This window comes from Stegodyphus dumicola, chromosome 2 (genome assembly GCF_044657685.1).
Source record: "Stegodyphus dumicola isolate Sdum_Otavi_A_Nest chromosome 2, ASM4465768v1".
Taxonomy (NCBI): domain Eukaryota; kingdom Metazoa; phylum Arthropoda; class Arachnida; order Araneae; family Eresidae; genus Stegodyphus; species Stegodyphus dumicola.
In genome coordinates this window covers 236,903,599-236,918,924 of record NC_140769.1, presented here as the reverse complement: position 1 = coordinate 236,918,924, position 15,326 = coordinate 236,903,599, and positions in this window count along the sequence as shown.

Here is a 15,326-nt window from a genome sequence, read left to right as displayed (position 1 = left end):
ACATAGTGTTTTTTTTAATCATTCTTACTATTCAGTATTGTGATTATTTAGAGCTGGAGGCAAAGGAAATAAGCTGATAAATTACTTAATATATAAGTTGTCGACAAAATCACTGTAGAATGATTGAAGGAATAAGAATGTGTGATCTCTCACAACTGGCATCTTGCCTGTCTTCTTGGCGACCGCCAACAGAATCCTTGCCGTCCACTTGGCGCCTATCAAAGCGAAATCCAGTTAACAAAAGGGAACATAAATGCCCTTATAATCACAGCAGCCGAAGGAAATGGAATATTCAGCAGTTTTTCTGTCTGTCCGGTTGTGAATGTGGGTCATTTGTCACTCGTTACGAGAACCTGTTGGACAGCGACGATAAATTAGCCGTCTGTATGTCCAGATGAGACTTAATCTACTTTATTAGGTGTGAGAGATTGTGCATGGTTTGTTACTTAAGCTGCATCAGCTGAAATATAATTTCTTTAGGCTAATTTTGGGAAAAGATACCTGTCAATCAATGGTCTTAAACTTGAAAAGGCCAGCCGGTCGCACGTGCACCGCCAAGACATTTGAATTAACCAGAAATTCTATAAATGGAGTTAATAAATTTAAAATCTGGTATAAATCTTATTCAAAGATGAAGGTACAGATTTTATTAACTTTCATTCGCACTAGTTAAAAAATAAATAAGTTCGATTAAATACATCTCACAGAAGAAGAGAATCATCTTATTTGTTTACTACACTAGCAATACATAAGTCACGTGATCTCTGAAGTCACCTACCTTGTTTGTTTACATATACACAAGTCACGTGATCTCCGAGGTCACTGGAATGCATCTCATTACGAATATTTCAGTATTTGGGAATACATTTATATGTAAACAGCATCTTTTTCAAAGTTGAAAATTAATAAAAAATGAACACGACTGCCCTGTGAGCATCTACAATTCCGTGATGAAGATAATTTGCAGTAATTTCCCTCTAAGGCTACAAGTTTTATCAGATCCGAAATGCCGTCAAATGTCAAGCTGCAGTAATAACTAAAGAAATGCATAATTATTTACATATAAACGTAAGTATTTTTATTTACGAGACGAAGAGAAATTTAATAAATAAGAGAAAAGAGATCAAGTTTGTTATTTATCTCAAGTTTTGTTCCACTTGGAAAATTTGCTCTGAAGAATGAATTTTCGCTCTCATTTCTCAGTGGCAACAGTTTCGCAAGCTAGAGATGAAAATATGCTTTATTTCAAAACTTGCTACCACTGCTCGCTTTCAAATCCTAAAGAGTGTTAATAAAAAATTTCTAAATTTTACGATGAAATAAAAACACCATTGCCAAACATTAAATACATTATTTCCGATTCCGAAAATTCGTGGAAGCCATTTCGACTATTCCTATCTTCGTACGACTTTAATCAGCCGAAATATTAATTAAAAACTCTGAGAGCGCTAATTTTCGAATACATTTTTCCGAGTGGCAACAGTCTCGCGCGTTGGAGGTAAAAATGCTTTGTTTCGAAACGCATTTCTACTGCTCACCTACAAATCGTAGAGTTTGCTATAGCGGTATCGTTCTCTTTGTTGTTAGATGCATTACTCTCAATCTTACTTAACTGGCATCGGTACTTCCGCTAGCATAAATATAAATTTGAATTGTTTTCCTTGCGATATTATACCTGGTAAGAGAAACTTAAAATTTATTTAAAATCTTTTTTTATTTTATTAATGAAATTTTTTATTTCGTATAAAAGAATTCTGGCTTTCAGCTGCTTTCAAATCGTGCATTCGGCACGCATACAATTTGAGTTGGAGACCGCCGGGCTAAATCCTTTCATTAACAGTCTAATCTGCAAAATAAGCCATATACGCGTGTATGTTTTCCATTTCGGAATTAATACATTAAATTGGCTAAAGCTAATTCGAAAGGAAGTAAAAACATTAAATCGAAATTTGGACGTTGCTTGAAGCCGGGAAAATAACTTGTTAGAAACAATTACAATGCTGAAGGAACGAGTAATAAGTTTGTTTCTCATCTGAACACCGCTAACCGCTGAAAGACAAAAAATGGAATAGGATCAAATGAATTATTACCTGCTTAAAGGTAATCCAAGCATAGTATACGGGGAAACACAGTTACATGTTGAAGGATTTTATTTACAACTAAAAGGAAGAAAAAGTGTAAAAGGGAATACAAAGCCTTAACAACATTTTCCGTCTGTGTCAGCGCAGCGCGAGTCGTTATATAGAGTTATTTTATTTCGCTTTTATTGCTCGCAGTAGTCGATAAGGTTTAATTCACTTTTTTAATCCATTTTTTTAAGGTTAAGGAGGCACAACCTCTCGTTCTTCGTTTCGAACAAAATCTCTGTTGAGTTCAAGAAGTGGTGACAATCATGATAATTTGTTATAGTTTAATATTATTCCTTACATTTCCCTTTTTATCGTTTTTTATATATTTATTACGTACTCCACCATTTGGCACTACACAGAAAAGGAGTGTGTCCGTGGAGGACAGTTTAAGGAAAAATGCATGGGGAAGATCAGGAAAACGCTCATTCACCGGATTTAACCTCGGACCGAACTACCGTAAGTGCTCAGCAATTGGTGGGCCTTTCTTGTCTTTTGTCACACTATTGAATGAAATTCAATGAAAATTCTCCCTATACTTGAGTATTCTCATTTATCGCTTCCCGCTGCATCAGGTTACTTTATGTTATCAATACATTTTTTAACCACATCGCCTACAAATGTTGCCATTTACGGATGTATTACGGTCTTTATTTCACCATCCACGTGGCCAGGCAAATAACAAGTTCTCATAGCTATTTCCATGTTATGAGCCATCAAAATCTTCAATTTACCTTTTGAATAAAACTGTAGTACATTACTTAATAAAAGGATTGATTTACAAGCAATCCATGCATAAGAATAAACCTAATTAGTGTAATTCATAATGCATAATTTGTGAGATTAATAGCACACCTAAACAATAATTTTTATAAATATTTGCTCTAATAATTGGAAGAGAAACATGCCAATAAAAAAAAATCTTTAGACTGGCATAGATTTTGAAGAAAATCTCTGTTTCGAGGGCTGTCTGACGCAGACCCTTCTTCTTCAGAAAAAGAGGAAAGAATTGCAAAGATGGAAAAAACAACAATAAAGGTACAGGAAAATCGGCAGGGCAAAGATATAAAGAGAAGGTTGCACCATCTGTCGACGGAAACGATAACTAAATGTTGAAATCATTTGGAATAACTTAATTGGAATTAATATCATTAAGTAAAGAATGCAAATTTTTTGTAATGCTAAAAACTTCATGGAAATTTAATTCAACAATTGAGGAAGCTTTGAGGATAGTTTTCAAATAATCGAAGTTAAAGTTGTGGTTAATTAAACAGTTATGATAAACTACCGAAGAGCTGTTTATTTCTTCTTTTCGAACTTGAGAATCGTGTGCTTAGATGCGAAAATTTTCTTTTAATTTCACTCATATATGCACTTTGCAGAGAAAAGAAATGCTAAAAATTTCACCCAAAATTAAAATTAGAGCTGAGATCTTAATCGAAGGATAAAATGATTTCAAAATTAAATTTGTGTAGCATCCCTGCAAATTTTTAATTGATAAAAGGGAATTACAATAAGGTTATCGTGGCTGTTTCTAATGTTAACTTGTTGCAATCAAAAGGGCGTGCTATATTTAGTAAACTACGAATTATCCGATAGAAATGGCGCTGAAAGTCTTTTGGTAATATCGGACAAGATGGAACTCCTGAAGTTTGGTTATTTAAAATAACTTGCTTAAGGAATAGAAGGGAGGAAGAAGAGGGAGAATTTTTGAATCCTGGCAAATAAAAAAAGACGAATATCACTATGCACAAAGAACTGCATAATTTTATACATTTCTGTTTTTTAATTAAACATAATGACGATTCTTTGTAATTCACTGCATAATTCGCAGTATTATACAAGAGAAGAAACTTATACTATGTGTGCATGTTTTAAAAAAAGTGAACATGTGTTCTCTGTTGAGTTCAAGAAGCGGTGACAATCATAATAATTTGTTAATAGTTTTATATTATTCCTTACATTTCCCTTTTTATCGTTTTTTATATATTTATTACGTACTCCACCATTTGGCACTGCACAGGAAAGGAGTATGCCCGTAGAGGACAGTTTAAGGAAAAACGCATGGGGAAGATCAGGAAAACGCCCATTCACCGGACTTAACCTCAGATCGAACTATCAGTGCTCAGCAGTTGGTGGGCCTTTCTTGTCTATTGTCATACTATTGAATGAAATTCAATGAAAATTCTAGCTACACGATCGTGAAGTTTAAAAAGTGGAGCTTGTTAATTGTAGTTTACAAATGGAAAAGATTAACTGCTATTTCCGAGAACTCATAGTCGACTTCAGTATCCGCTCTGTGCTTTAAATTCAAACTTCCTTACTTAGAATTAATTTCTAGAAAAATACTGCTTTAAGCTGTTAAATTTAAACTGTTAGCTGATTTAAACTAGCTGTTGTAATTAAGCTCTTCAGTGTTTTATAAAAATTCATTTTAAATTATGAAAATCAAGAGGAATGAAGGAAAACGATTTTTAGTAGTTATTTATTACGTTGTTGCCTTAGTAATAGTTTTCCTATTGGCGGTAAATCCCCTTGATAAATATAGCCTAAGCTAAGAGTTAAGCTGCTAATACTAAGGCAGACTGACACAAACATTTTAAGTTAAAGCTAAAAGTTTTTTTATGTCCATTTGTCTTAAGGGGACTCATACATCTTAAAACCCATAAGATCTTCGAATATGTGACTTGCAAGAATCGGAATAACTAATTTATTTTAAAAGTAATTACTTCCAACGTTTTACAGCTGACTTCATAATATAGCTTGCTTTCTGAAATAGTAATCAGAAAGTTTGTGTTGCCACAAATATTTTTATAATTTAATCCGCTTCGTCATGTTTCCACCTTGCGCGCACAGTTTAAAATTATCTGTTGCATTATTTAATTCCATAGTTTATATATAGCTTTTATAACATTTGAAAACTACTGTAAACAAAAAAAAAAAAAAAAAAAAAAAAAAAAAAAAAAAAAAAAAACTGAGAATTTCATGTTAAATTTTTATTTTATTTGGAGTTGAGTTTATAAAATGTATTTTATTGAAAAAACTAATGTTTTCGTGCATAAAATTTTTTAATATTAAAATATTCATCAGATTTTTGGTTCAGTTAGAAAATAGTGCCCATATAAAGAATTCCATCAAATTTCAAGTATGTACCATTAGCCATTTTTAAAATATCGTGTGAGCAAGGTGGAAACATGACGAAAAATTTTGTCCCGAAGCGGATTAAATTACAAAAATATTTGTGGCAACACAAACTTTCTGGTTACTAGTCCCAAACCAGCCTATATTACGTAGTCAGCTGTAAAACATTGGAAGTAATTGTTTTTAAAATAAGTAAAATATCCCAATTCTTGTAACAGTCACATATTCGAAGATCATAAGGGGTTTAAGGTGTATGAGTCCCCTTAACCTAATGTTGAAGTTATATTCTGCAAAAGCTATTTAAAGTTGTTTGCCTTCAAGTGTTATTCTTTTTAATTGCAAAAGGCATTTCTACAACTTTTCCCTTTGCATTTTTGTAAAACATACTTTCGGATAAAACATTAACAATTCAGCTAGCGTAACATGATTGAGAACCATGACGTAAAAACAATTTTAATAATGACAAACAATAGGTATGTTGGAATAAAAACTGCTGTTATCTTGGCTACAAGATGTCAGCGTTTCTGTTCTTAGAACTGTAACGTGGTAGTAATATGGATAATATATCTTAAATGAAATGCAAAATAAAGTGATAATAGCTAAAAGAAGGGGAAGAAAAAGAATTTCTAGTTTTCTACGAATGAATTAGATTTTCGCTATTTATCGGATAAAACGGGATGCCTGATAATAAGCATTCTAATGCTTTTTTCCCTCCCGAGAATCATTAGTATAATCATTGTAGGGAAAATGAAAAGTAATAAGAAAATATAAAACTGCTTATTTTTGAAGATAGAGAATAATAAGAACCAATTATTTGATGAGGGCATAAGAAATTTATTCTCTATAAATAAAAGAATAAAAAATAAATATAAATAAATCAGAAGTAAATAAATAAGAAATCTTTGCGATACATTAAACACATTTGTGATGTGACATATTTGCCCTACCTAGACCAGCAATATGATTAACTAATTTTATACTTATAAAGAGGTTTCAGATTCTTGAGATCACGCCTTAGGAATTATATTTTTCTCTTTGGTTACATCCGGGTATGTTAAGTCCATTTCGAATCGAATTGTTAATTTTAATGATAATTGGAAACTGGAACTTACTTAAATGATATCTTTCAAAAATTATTAGCAATATTTGACCACTTTCAAACTTTCCTTTTATAAGAAATTTTCGCTTTCCGCACTGCGTGCCTTCATGGTGTTATTGGTAGCACACCTGGTTGGTAATCAGAAAATCTAAAGTTTGGCTTTCGGTGAAGGTATAGCTTACTTTCTCTTATTTCTCGCTCCAAAAATCTCTAAATAGCTTTACAGTGGCTCTTTGGAAAAATGTGGTAATAATCAGTTTATCACCACCTGGATTTAGCGACTGGGCTTCTTTCTTCTTCAGTCACCCTTTAATTTTGCTTTTATGCCTTCCGGTGTGAGTCATAACACTGAGTATCTGGATTATGAATCCCGGGAAGGGCGCAGCTGATTTTCTTCTACGTAATAGTTCTACACGTTTAAACAATGTATGTGGGCTATGGAGAATATTTTATTCTTATTGTTGTGATGATGATGATGATTTCCTCACATTCATCTTATTTCAATGGTCTGGGCGCAAATACCTTCGAGAAGTGGGTTTTTGTGCTCCAGTAGCGGGATTTTGTACTCGATTTATGGCTTTTCGTACAGAATTACCATAAATAATTAAAAAGGAATTTTAATATGTTATATAGTTAATTTTTAACTGTAAGGTTTAATAAATTAATCAGTTATTTTACACAAATTCTTTCCTGTAGTTCCTCCCCCCCTCCATTAAATTTCACTAGGATACAGATTAACATTCAGCGAGCATAAACTGGCAGTGTTGATGCTCGTTTCTCCCAGCCTTTCAGGAGGCCTTGAATAGTGTATCACTATCTGGCTGAGTATTAGTGAGTGATTTGGTTCAATTGTTCACAGTTTAGAGTTAGACAAAGAGAAACTGTAACAGAGCTAAAGCTTAACCGATGTAATTTTGACTGCGTTCCTTTAACTTTATGTTTATATGAAATGTCACAAATGCCAATGGACGTTTTGCTCAATTTTGAGTTGATTTTAGCTGAATGTTATGTCTGCGTTTGTTATTTGAAGTCCAGTAAAATAAAATTTTGACAACCAAGCATTTGAGGAATGTAATTTCTACTTTTTAAATAAAGAATTAATGATAAAATACTCTTTTCCTAAGCTCTTTTTTCTGATCAGTCTTTATATTCTGTCTCAACAATCTTCATGTTTTATTGCTTGAATGGTAGAATTATACTCTTTTGTTATCGTTTGTTTATAATTGTTAAAACTGCTAGAAATTGTAGAATTTTTTTTTCAGTGGATGTGCATGCTTTTTAGCATATCTAGTGTTTAGGTTGCTTAGGTTGTCCTAAATATTGTCATGCGCATATATATATCCGCTCTTACACTGCAACAAAAGCTGAGCACTCATGCTGCTGATTTCGGTAGTTTTTGTACAAAATTGGTTAAGACAGACATGAAAATAAGATTTCATAGCGGGCTAAATTAAGCCATTGAAACGGCCGCTTTGAGCATGCACTTCTTTCACTCATACTTGATGTAACACATCAACTAATAAGGATAAGATGGATGCTTGTTTATCAGAATTTATATACAGGGTAATCCAAAAGTAACAGAAAAAGTAAAAATTAAATATTTCGAAAAACATAGGAACTAGTACAATGCGGTTTTTACAGTAAAGAAGGTATTGGGATTGTTTCTCTTTTAATAACAAAGACTTGCCAGAATTGTAAAAATTTTATTTGAAGTCAGAGATCGGCTGGTGTTACTGATACACTGAAAAAAAATTATTCGTCATCATATAACAAGAATTATAGCTCAACCTCTTCGATGTTGGACAAAACGTCATGCCCAACCTGATGACTATTCCTGTAAATGACGGCCGTCACACCGAACATTTGTAATCTTATTTGGGGAAAAAAAAAATACAATCATCTATTATTTTTTTATTGTTGAATTTTTTGTTTTTTAGTTACTTATGTAACTCTATGTTATTATATATCTCTTAATCCGAGAGTTACGGAATTCACTGATGTGCTTAAATTCAGATAAATTTCTGATAATGTGACTGGTAAGGGGGGCATTGTTTCAGGTAAACAAATTTTTTTAAATATGCCCAGGCCGCATGAGGTCGAAAGGCTACCTGTTGGCTGCCACTATTCTAAATGTACGGTCGAAGAACATGATAAAAAATAATTCGAGTGTAAATTCAGAACATCATGATCAATTTCGTCTAAAGTTTACCTTCAATGGCTTCTGTTTTACTATTTCTTTAATTCTAGACTACATTTATAAAAATTTTAAGAGTGTATTAACTTAAGCTGGGCTGGAGTACATTAAGTATCAACACCTCACTCTAATTACGCTTATAACAAAAAACAGATTCTATAGATCAGAGTTTTTCTTCGCTTAAATAGTATACCATTTTTTATAACTGCTAACACGAAATTCAGTGGATAAGTATTATCTGTCTCGGTTGTATAAAGTCGGAACGAAAACATAAATCTCCTCATGCAATTCAATAAAAGCCTTAATGGACTTTAGTCTAGTCTCATGCAAAGGGTGTCTGAGCATAGCTTCGAAAGGCTACAGAAATCCTTGATGCATCAAGGGGTGATGCAGAGAATCCCCTAATTGTGTAGGGAGGGTTTGTCGCGGCCTAATGACCCTTTAGTGGAGGCAACAAGATTATGGAGGCGAGAGGTTGCCACAGCCAGAAATTCAATTCATGGGATTCGGTAAAGCGGCAACATTGTTCGAATTTTTTTCCTCGAAATGGTTAGATGCGTTTCTCGTCTTCGAAGTATTTATGTCTTCTAAATACTTCAACTAATCCTTCGAATACCTGAATCGGCTGCCGGCAGTAATTTGAGTTAGTTAATATATTTTTTTATTTATTGTTTATATTTAAGGGAAATGAAATATTTAGCAATAATATTTTCAGCTTCTGTAGTTCGAAAGCTGAAATTTCAGTTCACTATTTAGCAATAAAAATACTCAATTTATCTATCTATTCTATTTATTCTATCTAGCTCTCTCTCTATATATATGTAAACGGACTGGCGATGGTTCTCTGCGTTATAACTTGAAGAGGCTTTACTGCGTAGTTAGAAAGATAACATTCGAAGCCGTAAATTCCTCACATAATTTTATTCCTTGATAGCTAATTTTTAAGACACATGTTCCTTTTTATTGCAATTCGTGATTTTGGGTGCGCTATGCACCCCACAATTTTAAACAGATTACATTTTTAGAACCATGGACAATAGTTCGCAGAGCTTAAGCCAGAGATGGGCAAACTACGCCCCGGGGGCCAACTCCGGCCCTTCAGAAGGTTCTATCCAGCCCGCGGATGGAATTTTAATTTACCGGTCCGAGCCAAATTAAAAGAAAGATACATTATATATCCCTATCCTTTTTTAGTTTGTTTAAATATTAATTTTTTGCTTCATTTTTTTCAAAGGACTGATGATCTTTTTACTTTCTTTATTGTTGTTCTACAAAACATAAATGTCCGGAAATAGCAAGCACAGACAGCTTAAACTGGTAGTGTTAAAAGCGAAAGTTCTTTGTTAGTTATAGATTGGCGTCAGCAAGCCTTATCGTTTTCTCTGCGAGCAGACATATGGGATTCAAATACAGGTTAATTAGACCTCACATCTGGTAGACTGCTCATTTTAAGCTCCAGCCAGCGGTTTTTTCTTTTGACCGCGAGTTCTAATATTATTTGTTGCGTATGGAAAGATTGCGGACATTGCATCATTGCGAATAGTGGAGAAATTATGAAAAGTATAGTGTAGCTAGTGCTTGTTATGGGATATTCGTAAAATATTTCAACCCCAAAATGGCTACTAACAAACGTAAAGTTGATTCAGAATGCCGTACTTTTAATGATGAATGGACCTGGAAATATGGTTTACAGTTGTAAAAGATTAAACAGTGTGTCTCATCTGCAATGAAGCTGCAGCAGTCTTCAAAGAATATAACATTTTCCGTCATTTCACATTTAAGCATAAGAATTTCAATTACGAAGCAATGTGAACGGAAAAAATGCAGAAAGTCTTTGTAAAAAATTATCAGGCCGACAAAACTTTTTCAAGAAGGTAAACAGTGCCCAAGAAGCAGCTACACATGCAAGTTACATTGTAGCATACAATATTGCTAAAAGCAATTAAGCTCACAGTGATGGGGAGTTCGGTAATCAATGCATGCTCCAAGTTTGTGATATTTTATTTTCAGACAAGAAAAATAATTTTGAGACTTCTAGAATCGAAGACATCGATAAAAATTTGACATCAGAATTAGATTCGAAGATTGGCCAGTTTAAATTTTGCTCCATAGCTATGGATGAAAGCACTGATATAAATGATACTGCTCAATTAGTATTATTTATAAGAGATGTTGATAAGAACTTTGAAATTACCAAGGAACTGGTGTACATGCATTCTTTAAACGTAACTACAACGGGATGCGACATTTTTCGTAGATTTCAGGAAGGGCTTTAAACTTTGAAAGTGCCCATAACAAATCTATGCAATATTACGACCGATGGACCACTAAATATGACAGGGAAAAAATCTGGATTTCTTGGAATCTTTAATAAACACTATCCCGGGAACAATGTTGTTTTTCTACATTTCATGCATCAAGATGCTCTGTGTAAATCTGGAGTGAATATGAAACCCGTGCTTGATGCAGTCGTGAAGCTTGTAAATACTATTCGAACTCTTGGGCTTACTCACAGGCAATTTCGAGATTTTATTCAGTCCGTGCGATCTGAATACTCTGATGTACTTATTACACGAAAGTAAGGCGGCTTAGTGCAGCATGTGTTTTCGAGCGAGTTTGGCAGCTGAAAGATGTATCGTTCTTCCATGAGAAACAGTGTTTTGCAGAGTGCGAAATGTTAGAAGATACAGAATGGCTTTCGGACTTTGCATTTTTCACGGATCTCCTTTGTCATATGAGCAACTTAAGTGTCAAGATGCAAGGGCAAAATAAATTTATCGACGGTATCTGGGCCCCTCTCAAAACTTTTACACTAAAACTTAATGCGTTTGCTGGGCCGCTAGCTAAGAATGACATGTTTCATTTCCTGAAATTAAATTCAATACTCTCAGCGAATGAAAAGAAGCTTAAAAATTATGAAGATGGCTTGAAATATCTGCATTTTGAGTTCGAAAGCAAATTTCAAGATTTCAGTGCCATTCAAACAAAATTGGATATTTTTACCATACATTTTAACGTAAATAATGAAGCAGTGAGATCAGATTTGCAGCTTGAATAAATTCAGTTGCAATCTAACAATCATCTGAAGCAGTTGTTTCTAAATATGCCAAAGTTAGAGTTTTACAAATCATTATCGAAAGTAAGTTTCCCAAATTTCATATCTCACGCCCAGAAAATTCAGTGCTATGTTTGTTTCATTTTATATATGTGGACAAGTGTTTTCAACTATGAACCTTAGAAAGAATTATTTTAGAAGTAGACTGTCAGATAAGCATTTAGCCTCGTTCCTTAGAATCACTACTTCTCACTTCGAACATCAACAAAAGGAACTTTTAAAAATGAAATCGCAATTTCATTCATCTCATTAACATATTTCAATTGTAATACTTGTATATTGTTTTTAAAATGTTAGAAAAAATTATATTGGCCGCCAAACCTTTTTTCCCGTTTTTTGGCCAGCGACCGAAAACGTTTGCGAATTGCTGGGTTAAGCGATACGTCAGAGAACGAAGTAGCGTCTTGGGCGCAAGAGAACTGAAGCTAAAATGCACAGTTTTCCGCTACGGAAGCTCGACGACACAAGGTTGGGAGTTCAGGTTGCTTAGAGAAAGTTTCAATTCTCGAAAATTTTGATTCAGGTTCCGAATTAACTACGTCATCAGCTTCACGCAAGCCATGTGACATACACTGATATAGAAATGACAGAGTCTAGAAACGTTAATACTATTTTTAGAAGAGAGGAGGGGATTAAGGGATGTTTCTAGTTTAAATTCTAACTTTGAGATTTACATATTTTTACTTCCTTGTACGAAGTAAAAAGGAAGTATTGTAATCGCGAAAAGTTTCAGGCAGCATATTTCAACGAAAATATCCATTTTGACCGCTATCGAACTCAATTTAACGATATTCTCGCGTGACATCTGTACGTAAGGACAGAATAAAAGACTCTTTTCCTCCAAAAAAATTGTTATATTAAAATGAATTCTGAAGAGAGTTTTTCGTGGCGTCTGTACGTACGTACGTATCTCACATAACTCAAAAACGAGTAGTCTCAGAACGTTGAAATTTTGTATATAGGACTGCTATAACATGTAGATGTGCACCTCGTATTTTGGTTGCAATCGGTTGCAACAAACGCATATAAATATATTTATATATATATCCACTCTGTTACCCGGCTCAGTGATCTCAGTTTCTTTACTCTTATATGTTTGTAAATTGTGCATTTTTCGCTTTAAAAATGATTGAATTATGTTGTTCTTATCTTCTGGTTAAGGTTTTTATGCCTTTAGTAAATCTGTATGCAATATTTTTAGAATTATCAACAATTTTAAAGCTGTTTAAGTGCCGCTAAGCCTAATAATTTTTTTGATGGCGGCCATTGCTTGTTTACATTTGAAACAGCAGACTAGTGGATTTGTTGCCAATCCAGAGAAACTTAGCTTCGCAACAACAAAGATAACGCCTTTACCTATTATTGCGAATTAAATCATGCTTAATCCTTTCTGGAATTTTTTCGAGGAAATAAGTGTTTAGGTTTTACTTCGTAATTTGTAATATAGATATTTTGAGTTTTTATGTATTTTTGCCTTGTCGCGAAGGGAGAACTGAATTAATTAAATGAAAAATACTCAATCGTCTGTGAAAAACTGTTTCTTTTTTGTTTTATTTGCTTAATTTCTTTTATACATAGTTCTAGCTTTATTATAGTATTTGAATAGAACATGTGGCAACGATTAGATAATTCTTTAAATGATATAAATTTTGTGCATTCTGAGTTATAATATGAACGAAATATAGTACTGTTAAGAAAAGCTATCGCCAGAGTGTCGCTATGGTAAACAAATAGTGTGAATTTTAAAGAATGCATTTATTCTATTGTGGTTTATGCGCTGTAGGCGAAGTAGATTTAATTCAATAAGTTTAAACGAAATGTAAGAAAGAATGCGTATAATTTAATATTCCGTACAAGGAAGTCATGTGGTGTATACATCAGATTTTTATCTTACATATACAGAGTGTTTCGCCTCCCAGACGGTATAGTGGTTAGGGGAGCTTGACTGTAATAACGAAGGGCCCGGGCTCGAATCCCGAAGAAAGCATGGATGTAAACTGTCTGTTCCTTCATAGGAGGCAAAGGTGGCTGACCTATTAGGTGACTCCATAATAAAGAGACCACCACATCTGGCCTTAGAAGTGGCCGATGCCGGCATTGGCAAGCACCCGGCATTATAAAGAAAAGTACAGGGTGTTTTAGCAAATCGGTTTCAAACTTTCAGGAGAAATAGAGTACATCTAGACGATGGAAAATTACATAGCAATGCATGTTCGGAAATGCTTTTTTGTCGCGATAGTGACAACACAAAGCACGAAAAAGTAAGGACACGAACAGTGCGGCAAAACATATTTTATTATGTTAAATCTGCAGAAACCAACAAATAAGAACAAAAACAGACAGCGATAGTCATTAAAGAATATGTTCGAAATTGCTACCCTGGACCGTGGTTCAGGCTTCACATCTCCAGCGCATGGATGATGCAGGACGCACGGTTCCTGCATTACGATCCTTTGGTCGTAATTTCAAACACCTTCCTTGATGAGGATCGCCTGTTTTTGTTCTTACTTATTTTCAGTAGATGAATTAAAAAAATCTGCAAAAACAAGCAATCGAACATGTGCAAAACCATATGTAAATTTTGAAACTCCACATACGGGGTTAAACACATTTTTAAGAAATATAGCATCAAAATCATAAACAAGTAATAGGCTGCTTTATTTATTTATTTCGATGCCTTAAATATTGCTTTGCCTTAAATATTAAGTGCCATGCACTTCGCAGTTAAACCATAAAATTCTTTTCAACAGCAATATCAGAAAATATTTAAAAAGAGCATATCTTTAGAATTTCCGATAAGCAGTCTTGCGCGCTGGAGATAAAAATGTTTTTTCCTCCTCCGTACGGTATTGCCATTGCTCGCTTTGAAATCGTTGAGTTTGTTAATCAAAAATTCGTTATGGTTTTACAAAATATAAAATAGATAATAAAAGAAATTTCAAATTTAAGCTTCCAGATGCTCATATTTGAATGGAGGACTATGTTACTCAGAATTTGATTTTTCTAGGTACCGTTGTTTTTTTCCACAGTGCGAGAAAGACACATACATTCATGCAGATTCTTCATTATTTAATTTCTTTAAATATAATACAGGGCTCTAATATTTGGTGGCAACAATTTGAAAAGTTAAACGCTGTTTTATAGTGGACGACGCAAAATACCAAAATAAAATTAATAGATCTTCTGGATGAATTCCCTTTAGGGCTTAGAAATGGAATTTGCTTTTTATTTCTTACAATTGTTGTATGATAACGGATAAAATAACCTACGGTGTTAGGTTTAAATACTGGCGAATATGTTAAGCATACCTTTTACGATCAACGTTTAACCTTTTCATGCCCCTTATACGTATATGACACTCATTAATACACGCATGTTCTTAATATACATATGGAGCTGTCTTCTTATTGCTAAAGCTTCTTTAATAAATTCCTTGTGTAAATTGTAAGAAGTAAAAATTAGATTTTGATTTTTTAGGCAGTGCATTTTGGTACTTTCTTCGCCAAATGAGCGATTAATAGCAAATTTCGAGGCTGCCTCTGTCTTCAAACAATCCAGAAGAAGTAGCTACATCCCACGAATAAAAATAAAAACAAAACGCAGAGAGAGCATAAGGAAGAAGTTACTAATCACAAAATCAGCAAATGTGCT